The 27,150-nt window shown below is 47.5% G+C and overlaps 2 protein-coding genes across 2 annotated transcripts in view; both read right to left on the bottom strand.

Annotated features, from left to right (window-relative positions):
• The window catches only part of LOC309557490 (interferon-induced very large GTPase 1-like), a 91,691-nt gene extending 70,433 nt beyond the window's left edge, over window positions 1-21,258 (bottom strand). The window contains exon 1 of the mRNA XM_082260215.1: window positions 21,202-21,258. The gene's annotated coding sequence lies outside the window, so the exon portion shown is untranslated. The remainder of the gene's footprint in view (window positions 1-21,201) is intronic.
• LOC309558510 (uncharacterized protein) overlaps window positions 1-27,150 on the bottom strand; it is a gene marked incomplete at both ends in the record, with an annotated part of 400,563 nt that overhangs the window by 166,174 nt on the left and 207,239 nt on the right. The window lies entirely within an intron of this gene.

The following is a 27,150-nucleotide window of genomic DNA, read 5'->3' as shown; positions in this document are numbered from 1 at the left end:
AGCTCATGGCCATCACTGGTGCATGGCTGTGGGGATACAGAGGACACAGACGATAAACCTCCCACAGAGGACAGCTTTTTGTTGCCTCTGGGCAGTCTGGCACACATGAGCGATTACATGCTGCAGTGTCTCCGCAATGACCGCCGAGTTTCCCACATTCTAACTTGTGCTGATTACTAGATATGGCCTTGTGGTTCGCCCGGCGGTCGGTTCGCGGCAAATTTTGCTTGTTTGCTACCACCAATTTTGTTGTTGTTCGCGGCGGCCATATTAGTTTACATTGTGGAGAACTTTGACCCATGACACAGCCGTCAGGTGGAACGGGACAGCCAATTGAAACATTTCAGCACATGGACATGCCCCCTACCTCATAAATAGAACAGAGCTGGCCGCCATTTCACATTCTGCTTTTTGTCAGCATAGGGAAAGGTCTGCTGTGTTCACAAGGGAGAGATTGCCAGACACAAATAGCTCTGTTAAGATCCACAAAAGTAATTTTCAGGGCTGGTATTTTGGTATAGGTCTACTACAGTGTCTTTTGAGTTTAGGGAGTCAGGGACAGGTATCCAGTCTGTGCTTTAGGGACAGTTAGAGATCAGCAGACAGTGACACAAATCACTCTGTCCACAAAAGTCATTTAAAGGGCTGGTATTAATTTTGTATAGGTGTACAGTCTCTGTCCAGTTTAGGGACAGGTATCTAGTGTGCTCCAGGGACAGAGATCAGCAGTGACAGAAATCGCTCTGTTAATGTCCACAAAAGTCATTTAAAGGGCTGCAATTTTTTTTGGTATTGGTGTGCAGTTTCTGTTCAGATTAGGGACAAGTATCCAGTGTGCTCCAGGGACAGATCAGCAGTGACAGAAATCGCTCTGTTAATGTCCACAAAAGTTATTTAAAGGGCTGAAATTTTTTTGGTATTGGTGTGCATTGCACTATATAGGGGTGTAATCCACGGTATAATATACTTTGTAATATAGAAAGCATATTATAGTGGATTTGTATTGTGCACTGTGCAGCATTGTGACTGGTGTGGTGACTGAGCGTTGCTGCAGCAATACTACAAACAGTAACAAAAACACTTTTAATGTATTATAACTGGTGTGATAGACCAGTGCCCCTCCCAATACCACATATTGAAGTGGGGTGTTATCTGAGTATAATTTTACAAGTGTATTTGTGTCCTGCAGCATTATTGCCTCTTTTGCTGTGTTAACTCTGATACACACAGTGCCAAACTCCCTGGCTAATTTTTTGAACAACTGGTGTGATAAACCAGTGGCCCCCAAATACCACATATTGAAGTGGGGTGTTATTTAACAGTATACTTTTCTAAAAGTGTATTTAGTCCTGAAAAAATATGGCCTCTTTTGCTGTGTTAACTCTGCTACACACAGTGACAACAGTTACTGGCCAATTATTTGTAGAACTGGTGTGCTAAAACTGTGGCCCCCCAATATCACAGATTGAAGCGGGGTGTTATATACCTTTTTCCAGATATACTGCGATTCTCTAGAGACTTTTGTCACAGGGTCATTTAAAAACATGACAGGCAGAGGAAGAGGCAGACACTTACGCAGGGGTGGTAGGGGTAGGGCAGGAGCAGTAGGCCGGAGCCAAAGTGTGGCGTTTCAGAAGGCGTGTTTGATTACGTCAAAGGGACTTGGTTAAGTGGCTCACTCTGCCTTCCTCTTCTGCACCCTCCTCATCCTCTCTATCTGCACCCTCTTCAATCTCTGCTGTGTGCACCCCCAAAGACACCACCACAAACACCACCACATACCCTCCGCTTGAGTCTCTGTTATTATTTTCCGATCCATCACAAGACATTTGCGATGCGCAGCCATTCTTGGCATCGGATCAGGAAGAGGAGGTAGCAACAGCCACCACTCAGCAGTCTGACGACAGTACCCAGATCAGCCCAAGGAGGTTGGTCCCCGCTGTTGCTGCCTACTCCGAGATCTTGATGGTTAGTGGTGGGGAAGGTGAACGTGTCTATGGACGTCACATGGGTGCCCACAAGAGAGGAAGAGGAGGGGAGTTCAGAGGGAGAGATGGACCGGCAGATAGGGAGAAGAGGCAGGCAGAACTTGCATTGCACTAGAGGTACAAAGCAGACTGCAAATGTATCAAGAGCGAGCCATCAACCATGTACAGTCACATATGGCGCTCCCAGGACGCCGGCACATGGCTCCACAGTGTGGGCTTTTTTAATGTGTCCGTTGCTGACAACAATGTTGCCATCTGCAGCCTTTGCAATCAACGCATAAGTCGCGGTAAGCCCATCACTCACCTAGGGACCACCGCCTTAAGAAGGCACCTGAACTCCCATCACCGAGCCCAGTGGGAGCAACACTGTTAGAACCCACAAAGCCACACTCCAGGCTCTCACCGTCCAGCCTCTTCTCCTTCTCCTCTCTCCTCACATTTGTCCTCCACTCCACCTTCCATGATGCGGTCGTCACATTGTTCTGGAAAAAGGCAGGCTTCTGTGGCCCAAATGTTGGAGCAGACAAAAAAAATGATGACGCAGGATAACCCTCTTGCCCAACGTTTGACTGCTGACTTGTCGGAACTGATAGCCCGCCAACTACTGCCATATCAACTGGTGGACTCGGAGGCCTTTCCTAAATTTGTGGCCATTGGAACACCACAATGGAAGGTCCCAGGAAGGAAATATTTCTCACAGAACGGCATTCCAGAGCTGTATGGCCATGTTCAGTGACAAGTGAATATATCTCTGGCAGACAGTGTTGGTACCAAGATACATCTGACCACAGACACATGGTCTAGCAAACACGGGCAGGAAAGGTATATCACTTTTACTGCCCACTGGGTGAACCTTCTGACGGCCGTCAAGCATGTAACCCGTGGCACCCATGTAGATTTGGTTGTACCACCACGGATTGCATGCAGGCCTGCCTCTTCTTCTTCTCCTTCTCCTCCATCCTCCCTCTCCTCCTCGGCTGACTCGTCCTTTTCTGCTGCTACTGTCTCTTCCGCTGTGCCGCCCAAGATTCCCAGAACCTATTCCACATGCCAGGTGAGACATTGCCATGCTGTGCTGCATCTGTTGTGCCTGGAAGCCAAGAGCCACACTGGTCCTGCACTCCTTTTAGCTTTGCGTTCACTGATCATTGGCTGACACCGCTGAATTTGACAGTTGGTAAAGTGGTGTGCGACAACGGTGCCAATCTGCTGAGAGCGCTGAAACAGGACAAAATAACACACGTGCCATGCATGGCACACATCCTGAACTTGGTGGTGCAGCGATTCGTTGCCAAATACCCTGGGTTCCATGATGTCTTGCGGCAGGCCAGGAAAATCTCAGGCCATTTCAGAAGATCTTACACAGCCATGGCTCGCCTTGCTGACATTCAGCGGCGACACAACCTGCCCCTAAGGCGTCTTATTTGTGACTTCCTGACGTAATGGAACTCAACGTTGCATATGCTTGATAGGCTGCTCCAGCAGAAACGTGCAGTTAACGACTACCTGTACGAACTCTGCGGCAGGACAGGTTCTGGGGAGCTTGGGTTTTTTCACCCCGCCAGTGGCTGATCATGCGGGATGCATGCAGACTTCTGTGGCCACTTGATGAGATCACCAAACTGGTCAGTCATGGCCAGGGAGCCATCAGTGACATCGTACCTTACGCCTTCTTTCAGGAGCATGCATTGCGTCGTATCATTAATCAAGCCGTTGAGGAGCAGGAAGATGAGGAAGTCGCAATGTTAGATGAATTCCCAGTGGGTGCTACACCATCTGAGACAAGTCAGCAGCAGGAGTCTGAAGAGGAGTCAGAGGAGGAAGGTGCTGAGGGGGATGAGGAGGAGCAAGAAGAGCATGCTTTAAACCTTTCTGGGATCCCTGGTGTTATGCGTGGATGGGAGGAGGAGAACGAGGACGACATTGTCCTGGATGATGAGCTGGAAGCAGGCCACTACACCGCTTCCAGTTTAGTGCGAATGGGGGCCTTCATGCTCCAGTGTTTTAAGGGAGACCCCCATAAAAAAAAAGCATAAAGGCCAAGGACCAGTACTGGGTGACAACGTACTTAGACCCCCGGTACACACAAAAAATGTCGGAAATGTTGCCACAATCACAAAGGGCGGTCAGAATGCAGCACTTCCAGGCCTTGATGCGGGAAATGCTGCATTCTGCTTTTGCGTGCGCTGGCAGAGGAATTTCCAGTCACAGAGAGACAGTTGCGGGTAGCAATCCCACAGCGCCTGCAAGAAGAGGGCAATTTGAAGATGTCTTGGTCACTTCAGATATGACATCCTTCTTTCAGCCGAACCATCGACAGCTGTACTCCAGATCCAGCATCAGGGAACGCCTAGACCGACAGGTGTTCGACTACATCGGATTAACGACCGATGTGGACGCTCTGAGGAGTTATGAACCCCTGGACTACTGGGTGGGCAGGCTTGACCTCTGGCCAGAGCTTGCACAATTTGCAATGGAAATGTTGGCTTGCCCCCCATCCAGTGTCCTGTCCGAAAGGACGTTCAGCGCAGCAGGGGGGATCGTGACCGATAAGCGCAGTGACAGCGTAGACTACCTCACATTTATAAAAATGAATGAGGCATGTATCTCTGAGGAATTCAACACATGTGACCAGTAGACCATGTTTCATTGATATCCGCCAGACCGCAATCCACCCACAACAATTCCTGGTCCTTGTCTTCGCTAAATACAGCATCATAAAAGGAATTTCATGTCCATGGAATGCCAAATTTTTGCGGCCTTTCAGGGCCGACAACTATTTTTTATGTGAATGCCTAATGTACCTTCATGCTGGATCGGGAGTACAGTTGTCGATGGTTCGGCTGAAAGAAGGATCTCATATCTGAAGTGACCAAGACATCTTCAAACCACCCTCTTCTTGCAGGCACTGTTGGATTGCTACCCGTAACTGTCTCTTTGTGACTGAAAATTCCTCTGCCAGCGCACGGAAAAGCACAATGCAGCATTTCCTGCAGCAAGGCCTGGAAGTGCTGCATTCTGACTGCCCTCTGTGATTGTGGTAACATTTCCGCCATTTTGTGTTTGTACCGGGGGTCTAAGTACGTTGCCACCCACTACTGGTCCTTGGCCTTTATGCGTTTTATACGGGGGTCTCCCTTAAAACACTGCAGCATGTAGGCCCCCATTGCCATTAAACTGGAAGCGGTATAGTGGCCTGCTTCCAGCTCATCATCCAGGATAATGTCGTCCTCGTTTTCCTCCCCCCATCCACGGATAACACAAGGGATCCCAGAAAGGTTTAAAGCATGCTTTTCTTGGTCCTCCTCATCCCCCCCAGCACCATCCTCCTCCTCTGACTCCTCTTCAGACTCCTGCTGTTGATTTGTCTCAGATGGAGTAGCACCCCCTGGGAATTCATTCAACATTGCGACTTCCTGATCTTCCTGCTCCTGCTCCTCGACGACTTGATCAATGATATGACGCAATGAACGCTCCAGAAAGAAGGCGTAAGGTATGATGTCACTTATGGTGCCCTGGCCGTTACTGACCAGTTTGGTGATCTCATCGAATGGCCGCAGAAGTCTGCATGCGTCCTGCATGAGCAGCCACTGACGAGGTGAAAAAAACCCAAGCTCCCCAGAACCTGTCCTGCCTCCGAGTTCGAACAGGTAGCCATTAACTGCATGTTTCTGCAGGAGCAGCCTATCGAGCATATGCAACGTTGAGTTCCATCGCGTCGGGCAGTTGCAAATAAGACGCCTAAGGGGCAGGTTGTGTCGCCGCTGAATCTCAGCAAAGCGAGCCATGGCTGTGTAAGATCTTTGGAAATGGCCCGAGATTTTTCCTGGCCTGCCGCAAGATGTCCTGGACCCCAGGGTATTTGGCAAAGAATCGCTGCACCACCAAGTTCAGGACGTGTGCCATGCATGGCACGTGTGTTATTTTGCCCTGTTTCAGCACGCTCAGCAGATTGGCACCGTTGTCGCACACCACTTTACCAACTGACAAATTTAGCGGTGTCAGCCACTGATCTGCCTGTGAACGCAAAGCTGAAAGGAGTGCAGGACCAGTGTGGCTCTTGGCTTCCAGGCACAACAGACACAGCACAGCATGGCAACGTCTCACCTGGCATGTGGAATAGGTTCTGGGGATCTTGGGTGGCGCAGGAGAAGAGACGGTAGCAGTGGAAGAGGAGGAGTCAGCCGAGGAGGAGAGGGAGGATGGAGGAGGAGGAGAAGAAGAGGCAGGCCTGCTTGCAATCCGTGGCGGTACAACCAAATCTACACGGGTGCCACGGGTTGCATGCTTAACGGCCGTCAGAAGGTTCACCCAGTGGGCAGTAAAAATTATATAGTTTCCCTGCCCGTGTTTGCTAGACCATGTGTCTGTGTAGATAACACCCCGCTTCAATCTGTGGTATTGGGGGGCCACAGGTTTATCACACCAGTTCTACAAATAATTGGCCAGTATCTGTTGTCAATGTGTGTAGCACAGTTAACACAGCAAAAGAGGCCAAATTTTTGCAGGACTAAAATACAATCTTAAAAAAAGTATACTGTTAAATAACACCCCGCTTCAATATGTGCTATTGGGGGGCCACTGGTTTATCACACCAATTGTTCAAAAAATTGGCCAGTGAGTTTGGCACCGTGTGTATCAGACTTAACTCAGCAGAAGAGGCAATATTGTTGCAGGACACAAATACACTTGTAAAAGTATACTCAGATAACACCCCACTTCAAATATGTGGTATGGGGGGGCCACTGGTTTATGACACCAGTTGTTCAAAAAATTGGCCAGTGAGTTTGACACTGTGTGTATCAGACTTAACTCAGCAGAAGAGGCAATATTGTTGCAGGACACAAATACACTTGTAAAAGTATCTATAATAATAAAATGCAAGTGTCTCTGCATCCAGTTCCTGTGTCCGTGGGATTGCGCTACTGCGCATGTGCCCCATGGACAGCCCTTGGGGTGCAGAGACTTCGCCCCTCCCTACTTCAGTCTGTTAGGACAGGACTTCCCAAACAGTGGGTCATGACCCACTGGTGGGTTGCGAGTCGCATCTGAGTGGGTTGCCGGCAGTCACTGCTGCCAGCCCATAACAACTGCCTTTTCACATTATTGTGATGAATTCTGTCATGAACAATAAAATCCATTTAAATGTTGTATTCAATGTACTATGTATTCATAATGCACATATATATTAAAGACTTTACATTTCATTCTGCACAATATATATATATTAGAAAAGAATAAATACAGCATGACACTTCAGCATGTGATCAGCTCTGCAGTTCTGTGGGTAATTTGCATTAACCACTCCCACCTACCAATCAGACAGTAGAAGTTATCTGCTCAGCAGCACACGTAGGCTCTGTGTACACCATGCTGAGCAGATAACTTAGTAGTATATGATTGCTAGAGGTACAGTAGGCGTTCACAGTATACACAAGTTGGTGGCGGCCTGATTAGACCGCAAACATGAGCTCACATGGGTTGAACTGACAGTAAAGAACGTAGTATATGATGGCTAGAGGTACAGTAGGCGTTCACAGTATACAAAAGTTGGTGGCGGCCTGTTTAGGCCGCAAACATGAGCTCACATGGGTTGAACTGACAGTAAAGAACGTAGTATATGATTGCTAGAGGTACAGTAGGTGTTCATAGTATACACAAGTTGGTGGCGGCCTGTTTAGGCCGCAAACATGAGCTCACATGGGTTGAAATGACAGCAAAGAACGTAGTACATGATTGCTAGAGGTACAGTAGGCGTTCACAGTATACACAAGTTGGTGGCGGGCTATTTAGGCCGCAAACATGAGCTCACATGGGTTAAACTGACAGCAAAGAACGTAGTATATGATTGCTAGAGGTACAGTAGGCGTTCACAGTATACACAAGTTGGTGGCGGCCTGTTTAGGCCGCAAACATGAGCTCACATGGGTTGAACTGACACCTTTTTTTACGCTCCAACATTTGAGCCACAGAAGCCTGCCTTTTATCAGAAAAACGTGACAACGGCATCATTGAAAGTGGAGTGTTGGACAACTGTGAGTAGACAGGAGAAGGAGAAGGGGGAGGAGAAGGAGAAGAGACTGGACGGTGAGAGCATGGAGTGTGGCTTTGTGGGTTCTGGCAGTTTTGCTCCCACTGGGCTTGGTGATGGGATTTCAGGTGCCTTCTTAAGGTGGTTGTCCCTAGGTGAGTGTTGGGCTTACAGCGACTTATGCGTTGACTGCAAATGCTGCAGATGGCAACACTGGTGTCAGCAATGGACACATTAATACAAGCCCACTTCAATATGTGGCTTTGGGGGGGGGGGGAGCATTGGTGTAGCACACCAGTTCAAAAAATTGGCCAGTGAGTTAGGCGCTGTGTGTACCAGACTTCACTCAGCAAACTAGGCAATATTGTTGCATGACACAAATACACTTGAAAAAGTTTACTCAGAGAACACCCCACTTCAATATGTGGCATGGGGGGGGGGGGCGCACAGGTTTATTACACCAGTTCTACAAATAATTGGCCAGTATCTGTTGTCACTGTGTGTAGCAGGGTTAACACAGCGAAAGAGGCCAAATGTTTGCAGGACTAAAATACACTCTTAGGAAATTATATTGTTAAATAACACCCCACTTCAATATGTGGCATTGGTGTAGCACACCATTCAGCAAACTAGGCAGTATTGTTGCATGACACAAATACACTTGAAAAAGTTTACTCAGATAACACCCCACTTCAATATGTGGCATGGGGAGGGGGGGGGGGGGAATTGGTCTATCACACCAGTTATAATACATTATAAGTGCTTTTGGCACTGTGTGTAGTGTTGTTGCAGAAACGCCCAGTCTCACCACCACACCTGTCACAATGCTGCACAGTGCACAATAATAGTACTAATCCACTATAATATGCTTTCTACAAAGTATATTATACTGTGGATTACCCCCCCCCCCCCCCCGCCCTTTTAGTGCACTGCACAGCAATACCAAAAAATTTGCAGTCCTTTACATGACTTTTGTGGACATTAACAGAGCAATTTGTGTGTGACTGCAGCCGATCTCTAACTGCCCCTACAGAAACCACAGGATACCTGCCCTATAGTAAAGAGACTGTAATAGACATTAAAACGACATTGGAGCATTTTAAATGACTTTTGTGGACATTGACAAAGCGATTTCTGTGTGACTGCAGCCGATCTCTAACTGCCCCTAAAGCAACCACAGGATACCTGGCCCTATAGTAAAGAGACTGTAATAGACATTAAAACGATATTGGAGCATTTTAAATGACTTTTGTGGACATTGACAGAGCGATTTCTGTGTGACTGCAGCCGATCTCTAACTGCCCCTAAAGCAAACACAGGATACCCCTCCCTAAGCTCAAAAGATATTAGACATATACCGAAATACCAGCCCTCAAAAGGACTTTTGTGGATCTTCACAGCGCTATTTGTGTCTAGCAAACTCTCCCTACACTGGCAGAAAGCGGAATGTGAAATGGCCACCAGATTGGGTCTATTTATAGGGTAAGGGGACTGTCCATGTGCTGGAATGTTTCAATTGGCTGTCCTGTTCCACCTGACGGCTCTGTCTCAGATCAAAGTTCTCCCCAATGTAAACAAATATGGCCACTGTGAACTACGCCATGTGTCTGGAAATTTGGTGGGTAGCGAACAAGCAAAATTTGCCACGAACTGCAAGGCCATCTCTATTGCTGAACACTTCAGAAAATCCACAAACTCAGAACATATTGAAGTCTATATGCTTATTATTTTCTGACCCTTTTCAAGGTCAATTTTCAAGGTTTTGATGAAAAAAAAAAAAAAAAAAAAACAGTATCCAAAGCTGGGAATTGCTTGGAGGACACGTACCAATACAAAAAAAAATGTATAAGTACCATTCTTTTAATAAATCTTAAAGGGCATCATTACATATACACAATTTTTTTAAATAACATGCTTGGGGGAATCCCTAAACCTGTAGGTGAAGTGGTGCACCACTTAGTGGCCCACTCCAGAAAAACTGACATTTAAAAGAAAAAAACAATGCTGCTAATTGACAGTTCCGGTCCCTTGGCTGCTTTTGTTTCTAAACAAATGATCACATAGGATCAAAACCATATTTGGTCATATTTGGACCGCTTTGTTGACATTCAGCTGCTGGCTAGGAAAAAGTCATTTGCAGGGAGAGTTTGGTGACTGATGATCGTCGGTCCTGGTTGTCGGCGAGACGTTTATCGGGATTGATGATGGATCTAAATCTCTGGACGATGTGATTGACACTGAATTTACATTGTGGAAAAATTTTAAAAGAATTTTTTTCAACGGTGTGTGTGTTTTAGTTACCATTTATGCTTTTTTTGTGAATGAGTAATATGGGCCACTAAGTACCCCATATTCATTCATGTGGAAGGGGGAGGGGAATGGGTGGCTATCTGGGCGCACCTTATTTTAAAGGAGGTTTCCAGATTACAAGCAATAAGTCCCTCCTGTAGACCCTCACATCCACAAGGCAAGAAATTTGGGGATGAGGCCTTTCCATCCCCAAAAAATGATATGGGATCTCCATCAAAATCAATCCCAGACCCTTCAGATCTGGTATGGATTTTAAGGGGGAACCTTTGGATGTTTTACGGATATTAAGGGGATGCACCATGCAAAAACATACATCACAGGGTACTTCCCCAAATCCATACCAGACTCCGAAATCAGAACTAAACTTTCCTAACCTTTTTAGTCAAGGAAGCTTCCATCTTAGCCTTTGTTTAATCTACAGTCATCATGCTGCTGCACAAGTGATCAGCTATGACACCAAACATTTGATGGCTTGCCAGTTCAGTTGGGAGCGCAATCAACTGTGACAGTTATGAATCATAGCATGCCTTGACTGTAACTTCTTTAGTGTGTTTAGTTACTCTTTAACCACTTTCCACCCCCCCCCCCCCTGGAGTACATGTAGGCGACATTCTCTGGCATGGAGAATTAACAGCCATAAATAAAAGTAAAAGCAGCACGCATTACACACATTACACATTGTTAAGCACACAATTACCCCTTGATTACCCCTAGATGTTCCCAGCCAATGTCATTAGTACAGCGACAGTGTACATTATTAGCACAGGTCACAGTATAAAGGTCACTGATGATGTACATGTCAGTTAGTCAGTTAGTGCACCTTTCCAGCCAGTGTTAGCTAGCACCAGATTGCCCTCTGCACTATCACAGTCCCACTGTAAGTCATTGATCGCCGCCATTACCCATATAGCATCATAGCTGTAAAAATGCCAGTATATATATCAATCATTGTGTGTAGATGATATAACTTTCACACAAACCAATTAATTTACACGTATTGGGTTTTTTTTTTTTTTACATTACATGTAGCAGTTTTATAATAGAAAGTAGAAAATATTGTTTTTTGTTTTCACAAATTTTCAATATTTTTTCATTTTTATGTAGCAGTATTTCCAGGCATTGGGCCTGATATGGGTCTGCCATTGTTACAATTCCAACACATTTAAGTTGTGAACTCAAGTGTGAGAACTGAGACAATGACCCTTCCGGCATCTTTGGTTTGTTTTGTTTATTTTATGAAGGGGATGCGAGAAGGGAATGAGTGGGATACTCCTCTGGCTCAACTAGGTTTAACTGGGACACTGTACAGAAAAAATGCCTGTTAGCGCTGTCTTGACGCCAGCAGAATGCCGGCCAACGCTTCCTGGCGCTTGAAGATACTGTTTTGCTGAACTGTGCTAGAACTTCGACTTTAACACACAGGTTAACTCAGAAGATCCAGGACTGTAGTACACTTGACTCCTGACACTCTGTTTAGCTCAAAAGTCCAGTGAACAGCTCTCTCCAGCCCTTCACTGACTGAGGTAGCTCCTTGTAACTGCTTGTGCTGCTGCAACACTTAACATTGTACACTGCATGCTGTAAACTTAACTCTTCAGGGCCCAACTGCTGGCGCCCCCTTTACACTTCAGGGTCCTCTGACTAGGCACCCCTTTTAACACTTCAGGGTCCTTTGACTAGGCACCCCTTTTACACTAGCTGGCTCCTGGATCCCTGGGACCTTCACTGGAGTAGTCCCCTCTACACTAGGCAGACCCCCAGGGGCAGTTTACAGTACTCATGACCTTGGAAGGCTTTTCTGGAACTGAACCCCTCTTTCTCCGCTGGTCCTCGGCACACCGGATCCTCTCTGCAGCTCAGCTCACTCTGTATTCTCAGGCAGCCATCCGAGACAACCGATCCTTCTGACAGGAGGAGAGATAGCCATACTCTCCCTCCTGGGACTCTGCTTCCCGCCAAAGACGCTGCGTCATGCGTTTCCCTCAAACTTATACCCACTCCCAGAATCCTCTGCGGCAGAATCTTCCTTCTGGGGTAGATACAGGCCTGAATGTGCCTTTGATTGGGTTTCCTCCACTGCCCAATGAGAATCCTCTCATGGAGCCAGTGGGGAAACTCCCCTCTCAGCAGACACACCTGGGAGACATGACAACCAGCTGAATTCATGGCCCTGCTGTTAGGCAGACAAGGCCCACTATGCTTTTTACCTATCACCTACATTGTAGTGTGCTACATTTATAATAAAAAATAAAAACTCAGTGCTCAAATATCACCAAAAGAAAGCTCTGTTGGTGTGACAAAATGTATATATATTTCATTTTGGTACAGTGCTGCATGACCATGCAATTGCCAGTTAAAGTAACGCAGTGCCAAATAGCAAAAAGATGGCCTGGTCATGAAGGACTTAAAACCTTCCAGAGCTCAAGTGGTTAATCTGAGCATGCAGGAAACTGGGGCAGATGGCCTCCTGTACTGTACTAGGCCACATGCCCTCAACATGGGCCCCCCCATGTTGATGAAGACAAGGGCCTTTTTCCTACAACCCTGGCCTAATAAATGTGTGAGTATCTGCAATATCTCTTGAAGATTGGGGAGGGGGGGGGGGGGGGGGTGGCAGATCTGCAATCTATTAGAAAAAATCCCAAAAATTCAAGAGTTGTACATCCAGCAACAATCATGATGAATGTTGCCCACTACTGATCATCGCCCACTGAACTTTGAAGAAAAAAAAATGTATACCATTACCCATCTGCTTGTGCCACACATGACTGCCTGAGCTGACATTAGGTTTATATACAAGGTGGTGGGGATGTGATGACAAGTATAAACATGGCCTTATTTGGTCAGTGATGTGATCACCACCCCACCCTCTTGCTTACATGGTCAGGGATTTCCAGCCATGTAAGTAAATGTTTTTAAAAAGGAGCTCCAACCCCCCCCCCCCCCCCCCCCACCGGAATATAAAAATGTCAGCAGCTACAAATACTGTTCACTTTTAATATATGGACACTTACCTTTCCAAGGTTCCTGCAGTATCAGCACCCCAGCTGATGTTGGCTCTCGGGTGCTGTCGCCACCATTCATAGTAAGGGAAACCGGCAGTGAAGCCCCTTAGCTTCACAGCCGTTTCCTACTGCACATGTGCGAAGCATGCTGCGCTTTTTAACTGGGCTGGCAGCAGAGGAAGGAGAAGGGGGGCCGAACTTCCGAGGGACGGCACGGCAGTGCAGTCTCCCAGAAGTGGAGAAGGGTACCTGTCAAAAGCGATATGTTTTAACCCTGTAAATGCTGCACCGCCAGCCACAACCACGTGCATTACCCACAATTGCAGGGCAGTTGCAGCACAGCCCCATTCTCTTGCATTGGCCATGTTCAACAGGTGGTAGTGCAATCCGAATGAGACGGGGTATAATTTCTGCTTCTTTACCTCTCTGGGATCTGCAGCTGCAGGGTAGTAAAAATGTGGCCCAACCATGTGGTTTTACACCCCCCCCCATCTCATGTGTAAATGAGCCCTAGAGGCTTAAAATGTTTGGGAATAAAATGAACCTGCCGTTTAAATTAGCAACAATTGTTTTTTCCCCAACAGCTTCTTTTTTTCTTTTGCAAAAAGTGGTATAAGGATACCCCAAAATAATTATTTTACACCTAATTTCCTAAGATATATTGAAAAGCCTTGCAGAGAATTATCATTACATTATATAATGGTGGGCGAATTTCCACATTATTACGCTGGGTCAGGGTAACCGCAATTAAGTTGGGGTTCCAATGGACCCGTGTCTTCCCATTTCATCCCTACTCCCAGATAATGTAAATGATAGTACTCTTTGAGGCTGGGCTCACACACGCAGTGCGAATTGAAGCTCAGTCTTCATGGCTAATGGACAAAGTAGTTGTTCAGCGTTTCAGGTCAGTTTTTGATCAGGATCAGCTCAGGATTTTATCCTGTTCACAACTGAATGACATAGGCAATTCAGAAGTGTTCCCATAGAATAAGGTGACCAGATTTTTAAAATGAAATCCGGGGACATTTTTTTTTTTTTTTACTAGTAATAGCAGCAGTCAGCGACTTATAGCAGGACTGCGGCGGTCAAATCCGACTTTTTGTGGGAAACAGTGACATTAATACAGTGATCAGTGCTAAAAATATGCACTGCCATTGTACTAATGACACTTGTTTGGAAATGGTTAACATCTAGGCCAATTAAAGGATTAAATGTGTGCCTAACAAGTGTTTTCTCACTGTGTGGCAGGTGCTTTTACTAAAGGGAAGGCATAGATCCCTGTCCCTTGCAGGAACACAGGATTAATGTCTTCTAGAATGACAGAACGACGATCTGCCTTGTTTACATAGACCACCCTTCTGCCTGTGTACAGAATGATTGATTGGTACAAGTGGACATCAACCCGGGGGACCCGCTGATCGGCTCCGATACCCAGAAATGCAGGATCACTAATATATACATGATCCTGTGCAGCATGACCGCCCTGTAGCAGTAAATATGCTATGGGACGGTCAGCAACCAGTTAAGATCATCATTATGATAACTCACAGGCAGGGGGCACTCTATTATGGCTCTGACTGACTCTGTCACAGTGTATCACATTACTTGGCGGCTGGGTGCTGATTTTGTTAACCTATGACCACTGTGACAGAACACTGCCAGACAGAGCCATGATAGAGCGCCCCCTGCCTGTGAGTTATGATACAATCCATGATGCCAGAGAGACAGACACAGTGCAATGTAGTCTATTCACAGACACCCCCAAAGCACACCGGTGTTGAAGCCTTGAAGGCACTGGCAGCCCCACAATGGGATCCACTTTCCCTCTGTTCCTGCTGCTGGACACTGTCAGCTGAGCTCAGCTGCCTCTCTCTGCCTGTCGTCCCCGCCGCCCACCTCACAGCCTCTCACTCTCCGGGCCCCCACTACTACTGGATGAGGAGAGGAGGAATATCACTCCGTCGGGGAAGGCAAGGAGATAGGCAGGCGACTAGCTGGGATTTGAAGGCAGAAGAACATGTGAGCAGGAGCGGAATAGGCATGCACCCGAAACTGAAGAAATAGTCCCTCCGCTCCAACCAGCACATGATCATCAGAAAGGGGTGAAGATCATGGAAAAAAATTCACCCCCCCCCCCCCATGGTAGTAGCAGCAGACGGAGCGGAGGTGTGTAATTCAGAATTGTTTTTTTTTTTTTTAATTCTGCATTGACTGTCTTCGAAATTGCCTGGGCAATTCCAATCCAATCTGGGAACAGACTTGTTCCGGGGACAGTGTCCTCAGTCTGGGGATTATCCCCGGAAACCGGGGATGTCTGGTCAACCTACCATAGAAGTTAATGGGCCTGAATTCACACCTGAGCCAGGCTGCACTGCTCAGAAAACTGACAGGACTCTTTTTTCAAATTGCACTGGGTCTGCACTCTGGCTGCACCGAACATGTGTGAACAGGCACTATAGAAAGCAATGTTCTTTAACATGTCATGCGAATTGGATGCAGTTCAAAATACATCCAATTTGCATATGTGTAAACCTAGCCCCAAGGCGAGTTCTCAGCACATACAGGGCAGTGCCTTTTTTCTGCATAAAAAAGGATTCTAGGACAATATCCCCCGGACAATATCCCCCCGGACAACATCCCCCCGGACAACATCCCCCCGGAACAATATCCCCCCTGGATAACATCCCCCCCGGACAATATCCTCGCGGACAATATCCCCGCGGACAATATCCCCCCTCTAACCCTAACCCTATGTCCAGGGGGATGTTTTCCGGGGGGGATATTGTCCCGGGGGATTTGCCCGGGGGATGTTGTCCCGAGGGGATATTATCTGGGGGGATGTTGTCCCGGGGGGGATTATATCCAGGGGGATGTTTTCCGGGGGGATATTGTCCCGGGGGATAATGTCTGGGGGGATATTGTCCATGGGGATATTGTCCTGATACCATAAAAAAGCATGGAAGTAGGTTACATGGGTTCCAATGGCATAGTTAACACCACTGCAGTCAATTCCAGAAAACAAAAGTTCAACATTCTGCATTTTTTCTGCACAGAAACTGTACTGTAATGCATCAAAAAAGCATAAAAAATACACTGGACCCCAGTACAGTGACAGAAAAAGGAATACAATTTTATTTGAACTCCTCCAATGGTCCTCCCATAATCCTTTTCTGGTCACATGCACATCTGAACAAGATGAAGCATGGAAGGCTGTATCTGGACAATGATAGGCTCCATCAACAGTGGATGCTATATGCCTTCTCTTGTGGGCAGGTAGTTTCTCAGTGGTGCAATTGCCATTGTGACGTGAGTCACTTTGGTTGGGGGGCTTGTGGAACCCAGATTGCGTTAGGGAGGTTGGGAGACTACTTGTCCAGCTTCCCCAGCCCCTCTTATGTGTAAGTCACCCTGTGTCTATTAGGGGCACAGGGTGACCAAGAACCCCAGTCGGGTCTGCACTAATCAGACTCGCTGTACAACCACCCCAGACTCAGCCTTTCGTGTTACCCCGGTTATCCGTGTGGTTTGTGTTGAAAGAGTGAGGGGCTCTTTCACTTGGGACAATAATATTTCTGAACAGTGTCCCTCAGGAAATATATAAAGATATATTGCAGATTGCTAGGATATTGCAAAAGTGTTTCATAGACCCTCGCTAGTGGGATGGGGGTTTGTTATTGTTGAATACCTGCATTCCATTGTTCTATTGTTCCTGTCTGCCTTGAGTAAGCTTATTATGGGATGTGTATGTTTGTATGGATGGGCTCCAAGGGGGAGGGGTTGTCCCAGAGTGTATATCTCCTTGTGCTTTGGGTTTCAATATACAGTTTGATTCTGGTTTGACTCCAAAACTTGTACTGTTGAGTTATTGGGGTAACTATAGCCAGATTCACGGATCCCATGTTCCAGAGCTTAGGAAGCAGCTTCTTGGCGTAGATACCCAGTCGGGGTGTCCGGAGTCTGTAACGGATCAACCTGCACCCTGACCGGGTACCTCCATTGACAGATGCTCCTAGTGCTTCCTGAGGGCTCCAAGCACTCCACCAGACACTGTAACCACTTCAGACCCCAAGAACTGCCACAGCTTGGTTAGGGTCTCGCGGTCACCTACCCACCCTGGACCTACAACAAGGCTCCAGGTTCCCGTGGGTGAACCTCTCCTTCCCCAGAGAGTGAAGCAGGGACATGCTCTGGCAAAAGCTCTTACAAGAGCTTAGTGATTATCCAAGGGAGTATGCAAGCATAGCAATCCCTTGCAGCTGATTCCCCCAATGAGAGACAGGACTCTAGATTGAGGGTGAACTAACTCTTTTTGAACAAGAAACATACTTTTATACAGTTTTCCACCACAAGGTTACTGCCCAGGTGGACCTTGTGGAGAAATGGACGTGACATTCACAATTCAATAGAAACAGGGTTTTTACACTCAGTCATTCCCATACAGTGTACACAATCCCTCCCCCCTAACCTAAACAAATTATCTAGCCATCTGGACAGAACAATGTGAGGTCATTAACATTAGACAATGGGACGGCACAATCCACATTCCCTCCCAATACACAAACAATAGGATACGGCTGCCAGTGACAGTCTGTGTGTCTCTCTCACATTGAAGCTGGAATACACATTATCCCAATCCACAAACAGTAGGCAAAACCTGTCTGACATTGAGGGATATGTAATACACACATTATTTAGGAATTACAGATTTCATGGTAATGGGAATAAATCTTAATATTTCTATATGGAGATATTGCTGACAAATATGACTGTCCCATCTGAAGCAATTCAAACCATTAATTATCTGTTTTTACTTCCAGTGACAGTGAATACCGTCACAGCCATCACCATGAATAAGACCATCAGCATACCCCCCAACTGTCCCTGATTTGCCGGGATTGTCCCTGAAAATGGTCCGTGTCCCAGGGTCCTGGCGAATCAGGGCTGAATCCCGGAATGGCGGTGTGGCTTGGTTCCCGCACCGCGGCGAGCAATAGCAGCCGCTCTCTCTTCTCAGCTGCCTGTAACATGCAGAGAGAGAGAGAGAGCGGAGTGCACTGAGCCCGCCCCTCCTCCTTCCTGTGTTTTCCTGTACACAGAGGAGGATCCGGGGAGCGAGCTGCCACAACGGTCCTCTGATCTGAGGTCTGACATGATTCCAAGCATGGGAAGAGGGTGAATGTAGCTGGGGGGGAATGGATAGACCTGGGGGGGGGTTTGTATGGAGCTGGGGGGGATGGATGGACCTGGGGGATGGATGGACCTGGGGGAGGGATTTAGCCAGGGGGGGTTATGGAGCTGGGGTGGATGGACCTGGGGTGGATGGACCTGGGGGGATGGACCTGGGGGTATGGATGGACCGGGGGATGGATTTAGCTGGGGGGTTGTATGGAGCTGGGGGGGATCGATGGACCTGGGGGATGGACCTGGGGGGATGGATGGACCTGGGGGAGGGATTTAGCCGAGGGGGGGTGTTGTATGGACCTGGGGGGGATGGATGGACCTGGGGATTGGATGGACCTGGGGGAGGGATTTAGCCAGGGGGGGTTGTATGGAGCTGGGGTGGATGTAGCTGGGGGGATGGATGGACCTGGGGGAGGGATTTAGCCAGGGGGGGTTGTATGGAGCTGGGGTGGATGTAGCTGGGGGATGGATGGACCTGGGGGATGGATGGACCTGGGGGAGGGATTTAGCCATGGGGGGGTTGCATGGAGCTGGGGTGGATGGATGGACCTAGGGATGGATGGACCTGGGGGAGGGATTTAGCCAGGGGGGGTTGTATGGAGCTGGGGTGGATGTAGCTGGGGGGATGGATGTAGCTGGGGGGATGGATGGACCTGGGGGAATGGATGGACCTGGGGGGGGATGGATGGACCTGGGGGAGGGATTTAGCCAGGGGGTGTATGGAGCTGGGGTGAATGTAGCTGGGGGGTGTATGGAGCTGGGGGGATGGATGGACCTGGGGGATGGATGGACCTGGGGGAGGGATTTAGCCGAGGGGGTGTATGGAGCTGGGGTGGGCATTTGGGGTGGATGTAGCTGGGGGGTGTATGGAGCTGGGGGGGTGGATGGACCTGGGGTGGTGGCTGATGGACCTGGGGGAGGGATTTAGCCGGGGGGTGTATGGAGCTGGGGTGGGCATTTGGGGTGGATGTAGCTGGGGGGTGTATGGAGCTGGGGGGGTGGATGGGCCTGGGGTGGTGGCTGATGGACCTGGGGGAGGGATTTAGCCGGGGGGTGTATGGAGCTGGGGTGGGCATTTGGGGTGGATGGAGCTGGGGGAGGGATGTAGCTTTGTTGGGTATTTGGGGTATATGGAGCTGGGGTGGGTGTTTGGGGTGGATAGAGCTGGGATGGGAGGTTGGGAAGGGGGTGAATGTAGCTGGGGGGTGGATAGAGCTGAGGGGGGATGTAGCTAGGGGAGGGGTGTATGGAGCTGGGGTGGGCATTTGGGGTGTATGAAGCTGGGGGGGGTGGATGGAGCTGGGGGAGATATGTAGCTAGGGGGGTGGATGGAGCTGGGGGGGTGGATGGAGCTGGGGGAGGGGTGGATGGAGCTGGGGTGGGCATTTGGGGTGGATAGAGCTGGGGGGGTGGATGGAGCTGGGATTGGCATTTGGGGTGGATAGAGCGGGGGGGATGGAGCTGGGATGGGCATTTGGGGTGTATAGAGCTGGGGGGGTGGATGGAGCAGAGTCTGACCCCTGCATTCTGTACATTACACGATCCTGTCCCATTTACTCTGTACATTACATACTCCTGTTTCCTGCATTTTGTACATTACACTCTCCTGCACTATATACACAATGCTGTATATTATATACTTCTCACCAAAGTCTTCATTGTCCCAACAGTTGCTGGTTGCTATGCAGTCTCTGACTATTTTAATGAAGTTCTTCTTTAAGGTAGGCTGAGCAATCAAAGCATATTTTATGAGTACTAGGAAGTCTGGGTTTTGTTTACCCTATCCCTTAAGCCCCTCCCACTGCTAAGCGATTGGCCACACCCACAGTTTGCCGCAGCGCCGCAGGTTTTTTTTTCTCTTTCAGTGTCCCTCATTCCGAAGTTCAAATGTTGGGAGCTATGCATCAGTGCAGACATCTTCTCTACACAGCACACAAAGGACTCTTCTAAAGGATAAACAGGAAGTGATCTGACAGGAAAAGTGACTTGGAAGCATTGTCTTGATAAAAATAAAGGTTTTGCAATTGAAATGACCAAAAAAAGGAAGAAATCAAGCATCTGGAATGCATCCAAAAATGCATAAAAAAACACGTTCAAAAATCGCATGCAGAAACGCATCTGGAACAGATCTGTAGGACGTTTTTGTGGTGTGAACTTGGCCCTTAAAGTGGTTGCAAACCCACTTTGATTACTTTTACCTATAGGTAAGCCTATAATAAGGTCTACCTATAGGTGCTGTAAATATCTCCTAAACTTACACTGTTTAGGAGATATTTACAGTGCATGCAGCCGATGACGTCATTGGCGCCTACGGCCGCCCGTTCCGTTTCTTCAGAGTCCTGTGCCGTGATGTCAGGGCGGCCCCGGCCAGTAATACAGCCGCTGAAGGAAGACGGGCAAAGATGGATGCGGCCAGCAGTGGGGACATCACGGGCTTTGTTGCAGGTAAGTGTCACATAATGTGCTAGTATGTGATGCATACTAGCACATTATGCATTTCCTTTGCAGGGGGGGGGGGGAGAGTTTACTTCCTCTTTAACTTTAATGCAGAAAAAGTTCTCTCCCTCAGACAATAAAACAAACTCAAATATAAGAAATATTTAAAAAAATAAATAAAATATATTATATATTAGTAAATCTCTCTTGTTTTCCCCAGTTAGAGGATGATATCTGTGGATTATCTTACCTGTCCTAGGAGAGCTGAGATCCAATCCTGCTATACTGTCAGTGTGCAGCGTTCAGCTCCTCTGGAGAGGAATGAAATCCTTCCTCTGTTTTACCATTATATGAATAATCGCAAATTCTTCACTTTCACTTTCATTTCTTCTAGGGAACCCTTGTAATGCTCTTTTCCAAGAAGTCACGTGTTTTATGTGTAATAACAAACAAACAGCTCAATACACCGAAACATAAATGAGCAAGTACACTAAGATTGATTTGTGATACGCAAGATATCTGAAGTGGTTGTTAACAATTATGGATCAGGCCTTTTTCTGACATTTGTTGTTTACAAGTTTAAACAAGTATTTCCTGGCACATCATTGCAGCATAGAATGGGATGTGGCTCCGCCCCCACAACCTGATTGGACTGGTTAACTATAAATCAAAGACAGACCTGGCTCGCAGCATTCTCTTTTTTGTCCTCACCTGATCAGGACTGGAGTCGCGAGGGATCCCTTACCATTTATCCCCCCAGCCAGGTTTAGCCTCTCCTGGGTGGAAATCCTTCCTGCACAGTCTCTACGTGAGCTATATGGTTGGAGCCCCTTTCTGGCGGAGCAGGCCTGTCAAAGAAAGCTTTAACCACTTCTGGACCGGAAGAATTTTCCCCCTTAATGACCAGGCCATTTTTGCGATTCGGCATTGTGTTACTTTAACGGACAATTGCGTGGTCATGTGATGTTGTATCCAAAAAAAATTGATGTCCTTTTTTTCCCCACAAATAGAGCTTTCTTTTCACGGTATTTGATCACCTCTGTGATTTTTATTTTTTGCGCTATAAAACAAAAAAACAGTGACAATTCTGAAAAACAAAAAACAAAACTTAATTTTTTAACATTTTAGGCCAATTTGTTTTCTGCTACGTATTTTTGGCAAAACAAAAAAAATTGCAATAAGTGTATTTTGATTGGTTTGCGCAAAAGTTATTGGGTCTACTAACTATGGGAAAGATTTATGTCATTTTTATTGGGTTTTTTTTACTAGTAATGGCGGCAATCTACGATTTTTAGCGGAACTGAGACATTGCGGCGCACAGATCGGACCCCTAACTGACATTTTTGACCCCTTTGGGGGGGACCAGTGACATTACTACAGTAAAAATATGCACTGTTACTGTAATAATGTCACTGGCAGGGAAGGGGTTAACACTGTGGGTGTGTGTAAGGGCTAAGTTGCGCTAACGGGTACTAAATCCACAAATAAATGTCAGATAAAGCACACTAATGATAGTCCACAGTAATGACAAGTCCGTGTCCAAAATGAGAAAGGCACAGTCCAAAAATGAGTAATTCCAATGGTGGATGGTTAAACCAACATTCAAATCTCCTTACCGGAAAGCAGAATGGAGTTCGCCCAAAAACTCTAGTCGGATTTAAAACCTCAGCCTTCAGTCAATATGATCAGAAGTCCTCACATCCACAGGTGATGGTCATATGTAAAGATAAATAGACAATCCATAGCGTAATACTGTTGAATGCTATTTCATTACCCAGAGGAGTGCACACCGTCACCAGATGGTTAATAGTAGGAAACACCAGTGACCTTAAGTCCCAAATGCTTACCAGATAGTAAAGGTAATGATTGGAAATGGAAGCACCACACAGAGCCCTTTCCCGACACCACTGCCTCTTACCAGATATAAATTAGTGAGAGCCACACAAACTGTCATCCAATCCCCGGAGCCAGTAGCTCTAATGGTCCTTCCAAATTATGTCAGGCTCTCCCAGAAACATGGGTTAAAACACTCTCTCCAGAAGCCAATCCACGGAGCAGATGTCACCAGGAGAAAACTCTATTGCTGACTCGATCATGTATCATATGGTATATATAAAAAACAAAAGACACTTCACACATATCCTTCCCAGGTTTATGGCTTAGCACGGCAAGATCTGTAACAATAAACTAAAACTGTCACACTGTGGGTGATCAAAGGGTTAAACGTGTCCCTAGGGTGTGCTTCTAACTGTGGGGGTTGGGCTTTTGAAATGATCATAGAGACATGTGTTCCTATATAGCAGGATTACAGGCACTCTGTGATCATTCCAGACAGAAGAACGGTCAGCTGTGTTTACAACAGCTGACCATCCTTCTCTCTCAGCGGAGAGCGATCGCGAGTGGCCAGTGGCAATCGGAGCCACTGAGCCCCGTGCATCAGTGTCCCCACTGCAGAGTGGGGGCACTAGGCCACCGGCAAAGATGTGCGCTCGGCCCCTAGCTGCAGGCGCGTGACCAACATATACCTACATCGGTTCGCGCAGGTGGGGCTGCCTGCCGCAAACCGGTTAAACAAGCTTTGACGTAAGTGACAGTGTTTTCCCTTTGCTTTCTATTTGCTTTTCACCTCTTTTCTCTTTTTGTGGGTGTTTACCATTTCCAAGATGGCTGCAGCAGTGCTAGTATACTCTGAGCATGAAAGGCAGGTTGTGTTGCTACCCCTGTGGCTTGTTTTTCCTGGCTAGCCCTTTTCCAAGATGGTGATCTGAGAATGCTCGGGAAATTATATATTCACTAATGGCAAAATGTGATAATTTTGTAGCACCCTACAGGTAGGTACTAGGTAAATGTATAGTGGGCCTTGTCTGCCTAACAGCAGGGCCATGATTTCTTTTAGTCAGGGTGTCATGGGTTCCAGATGTGTTTGCTGAAGGGGAAGTCTCCCCATTGGCTCCTGTGAGAGGCTTCTCATAGGGCAGTGTGGGAAGCCCAATCAGGGGACACATTCAAGCTTGTAACTACCCCAGAAGGCAGATTATGCCGCAAAGGATTCTGGGAGTGGATATAAGTTTGGGGTAAGTGAGTGACACTGTGTCTTTTGGCAGGAGCAGAGTTCCAGGAAGGAGAGTACGGCTGTCTCTTCTCCTGTCTGAGGAAGAGGATATCTCGGGGTGTCACCTGGGAATCCAGAGAGTGCTGAGTTGAGCTGAGGGGATCCGGTGTGCCGAGAACCTGTGGGGAGCAAGAGGGGTCCAGTCCCAGGAAAGCCTACACAGGTCGTGAGTACTGAGGATTGCCCCTGGGGGTCTGCCTGAAGTTAAAGGGGACCACTCCGGAAGAGGTTCTAGGATCCAGTGTCAGCTAGCTGAGGAAAGGGGGTACCTAGGTTGAGGACCCTGAAGTTACTGAGGGGGTACATAGTCGGTGAACCCCGAAGAGTTCAAGGTTAAAGGGGGCACCTGCAGTTTGGGCCCTGGATTGTACAGAGTGTCAGTTGAGAGTTGCAGCCATACAGGAACCTACAACAGTAGTGTCAGTAGTTCTATAATCCACAGTCCTGGGTCTTCTGGATGTAAAGTCAAGGATTCAGCAGTTCTATCAAGTTACAGTGTGTTCTGAGAGTAAGTGAGCGTCGGCTGGCGTCAAGGTAGCGCTAACAGACATTTTTCCTGGATAAAATCCCAAGTTTATTTAGTTGAGTCTAAGGAGTATCCCACTCACTCCCTTCTCCCATCCCCTTATCTACAATAAAACTACAAAACCAAGATGCCGGAGTTGTCAATGTCTCCGGTCTCAGCTCACATTGGCTGGAGAGGTAATCGGTAACGATGGCAAACCCACATCAGGCTCAATGCCTGGAAAACCTGCTACAGTTTTAAATATTTTTGGACAACACATGGTGGAGCTCTCTACTCATGCATGTTGGATGCTTCTGTGGTCATTGTTTGCAGGTATAGTTTCCCTTTTTATGGCATTCACCTGAGCTTTTCATATCTCCTTCTCAGTGTTGCTCTGAGGTCACTGTGCTCTTTATGGCATTTACTTGGGCTTTTGATTTCTCTTTCTCAGTGTTGCTCTAGGATCACTGTGGTTTTTATGGGATTTCACCTTGGCTCTTCCTATCCCCTTCTCAATGCTTGCTCTGGGATCACTGTGTCATGCTTTTTTTCATTTCAGTCTGCTGCTTTGCTCTGTTTCTGCCCAGTCAGACCACCCATTGCTTTTAAGGTATAGGGATTAGGTAAGTAGTGAAGAATGAGGAAAAAGAGAGCCAATATCTACAGCCCTGTAAAGACCTCATGATGGAGGAAGCCCTCTAAGGGCTCTTTCACACGGCCGCTCCGTATGTCCGTATATAACCCCATCCGTTTGTGGGTGATATACAGACATAATGCTTGTCAATGGGATTGCGGATGTCAGCGGAATACCATCCGCTGACATCCGATTTTCATCCTTTCAGTTCTGTTCCGTTTTTTGGAACGGAACAGAACCCTATTTTTCTTCAGTTTAAAAAACGGAAAGGAAGCAAAATCGGATGTCAGCGGCGTCATCCGCTGACATCTGCAATCCCCATAGACTTACATTATGTCCGTATATCACCCGCAAACGGATGGGATGATATGCGGACATACGGAGCGGATGACACAAGTGTCACCTGTGTCTGTCAAAAAAAAAAAGTGCCGCAGCGGAAGAAGAAATCGGAGCGGCCGTGTGAAAGAGCCCTAAAGGTCAAGACAAGTCGCCATCTAAGAGCAGACATCCAGGCAATGGTGATCAAGGTCATCATCTCACCACTTATTATCATTGTTCCTCGTTTACAAACATCACAGGTTACCGGCTCTAATAGTTGCTGCATTTGTGGTGGAGAGTCATTGCCTGCAAAGCTAATATGTTAAGTCTGCCTGGAAAAAGCAGGATTCAGCCCTGCAAGGGAGCTTTCTAAAAGCCAGAACATTTACCATTTAGGTGCAGACATCCAGGCAACTTTGATCAAGGTCATCATCTCGCCCTTCATTAATATTGCTCCCCGTTTACAAACACCACAGGTTACCAGCCCTAATGGTTGCTGTGTTTGTGGTGAAAAGTCATTGCCTGACAAGCTAGTGTAGCAGGATTTCCAGGCATTGGGTCTAATATGGGTCTGCCATTGTTACCGGTGACACCTTCAGCCCATTTAAGCTGAATACCCAAGTGTGAGATTTGAGACAATGACCATTCCGGCATCTTTGGTTTGTTTTGTTTATTTGATAATGGGGATGGGAGAAGGGAATGAGTGGGATACTCCTCTGGCTCAACTAGGTAATACTGGGACACTCTGCAGAAAAATGCCTGTTAGCGCTGTCTTGACGCCAGCTGGATGCCAACCAACGCTTATTGGCGCCTGAAAAATACTGTTTTGCTGAACTGTGCTAGAACTTGACTTTTAACACTCTGGATAACTCATAAGATCCTGGACTGTAGTGAGACTTGACTCTTGACACTCTGTTTAGCTCAAAAGACCCGTGAACAGCTCCCTCGAGCCCTTCACTGACTAAGGTAGCTTCTTGTAACTGCTTGTGCTGCTTCAACTCTCAACACTGTACACTGCACACTGCACGCTGTACACTTTAACTCTTCAGGGCCCAACTGCTGGCGCCCCCTTTACACTTCAGGGTCCTCTCACCAGGCACCCCCTCTGACACTTCAGGGTCCTCTCACTAGGCATCCCCTCTGACACTTCAGGGTCAACACTGGCACCCCCTTTACCGCTAGCTAACTCCTGGAACCCTTGGACCTTCACCGGAGTGGTTCCCTCTAAGCTAGGCAGACCCTCAGGGGTAGTTCACAGTACTCACGAACTTGGAATGCTTTCCTGGAACTGGACCCCCTCAACTCCGCTGGTCCTCTGCACACCAGATCCACTCTGCAGCTCAGCTCTCTGTCCCCTCTGGCAAGCTGCCTGGGACGCCCAATCCTTCTGACAGGAGGAGAGACAGCCGTACTCTCCCTCCTGGGACTCTGCTTCCCGCCAACGACGCTGCACCATGCGCTCCCCTCAAACTTATATCCACTCCCAGAATCCTGTGCGGCAGAATGTGCCTTTCTGGGAGCTCTACCAGCTGATGAAAGAGAAGGCAGGCAGGAAGGAAGAAAAGAAGGAGTTTTTGGCAGAGCCGTCACTACGCAGGGAAACCAAAACAAGTTTATCTGAAATCTTTGT

The sequence above is a fragment of the Pelophylax lessonae genome, assembly GCF_965119305.1.
Source record: "Pelophylax lessonae genome assembly, chromosome: 6".
Classification (NCBI taxonomy): Eukaryota; Metazoa; Chordata; class Amphibia; order Anura; family Ranidae; genus Pelophylax; species Pelophylax lessonae.
This window is presented reverse-complemented; position numbering and strand designations above follow the sequence as displayed.